Consider the following 1,072-nt stretch of genomic DNA (forward strand, 5'->3'; position numbering starts at 1 on the left):
AACTATTCCCATCCAGGTTACTAGTGACTTCTTTTCCTTTTTTCTTTTGTTTTTTCACACACACACTGTATTTTATTTTCACAAGAGATAAATAAACTGACACCAAGCATTGTAAATTGATGACCACAACAAAAGCAACAATGATTGCAATTACCAAACACGAAACACACTCATACTATGTCATAATATTGACATTCAGTCCAGTAATCCTCCACTGTAACAGCTCCTTTACTTTGCAGTGAAAATTGATTTGTGTATTTTTGCCTCTGAGTCCTTGTGGGATTTTTTTTTTCAAACAGAAGGTCATAAAAATGATAATCATCCTCATCAGTTCACTCAATCCCATGTAATTAATTTTTTTTCAATTTAGCACTTTTATGAATTCATCAGTTTTCCATTAGAGATCTGAAAATGCTTATTCATTCAGTTCAGCAGTACAGTCAGTTACCAGAAACCTGTGCTTGTCAGAGTCTTTTCCATGAATTCCTTGAAGATGAAACCCTTTTATAGGAACATTTTTGCAAAAGCATCAGAGTACACCCAGAACTGTCTGTAAATTACTAGTGACTTCTATGTGGCTAAATCCAGCAGTCATTTTTGAGTTCTCTTGCTTGGCCTATTGGTAGCATATGACACTGCTGATCACTCCTCGCTTGCTTTCCAGGACCTCACACTCTCAGGTTTCCTCCTAACTCATTGGCTGTTCCTTCTCAGTGTCCTTCATGGTGTCTGCTTCCTCTCCCAGAACTCAGTCCTTGGTCCTCTTCTCTCCTATTTCTACAGTCATTCCCTTAGTGATCTCGCCCCATGTCATAACTTTAGGATGGAACTTAGAAGTATATCTCTACCCAGATCTCTCTCCCTTGAGATCCAGACTTTCATATCTAGCTATGTCCTGGGCATCTCCACCTCTACGTGGACATCAACATCTGGACTTAACATGACCAAAGACAAACCACTCATGTCATCCCCCTCCAAGCCTACCCCATTCCCAAAATTTTGCATCTTTTGATGGCAAAACCATCTTACTCATCCAGGCTAAAATCCTGGAGTAATCCTTGGCTTCTCTTTC

The sequence above is a fragment of the Lipotes vexillifer genome, unplaced genomic scaffold, assembly GCF_000442215.2.
Source record: "Lipotes vexillifer unplaced genomic scaffold, Lipotes_vexillifer_v1.1 scaffold422, whole genome shotgun sequence".
Lineage (NCBI taxonomy): Eukaryota > Metazoa > Chordata > Mammalia > Artiodactyla > Lipotidae > Lipotes > Lipotes vexillifer.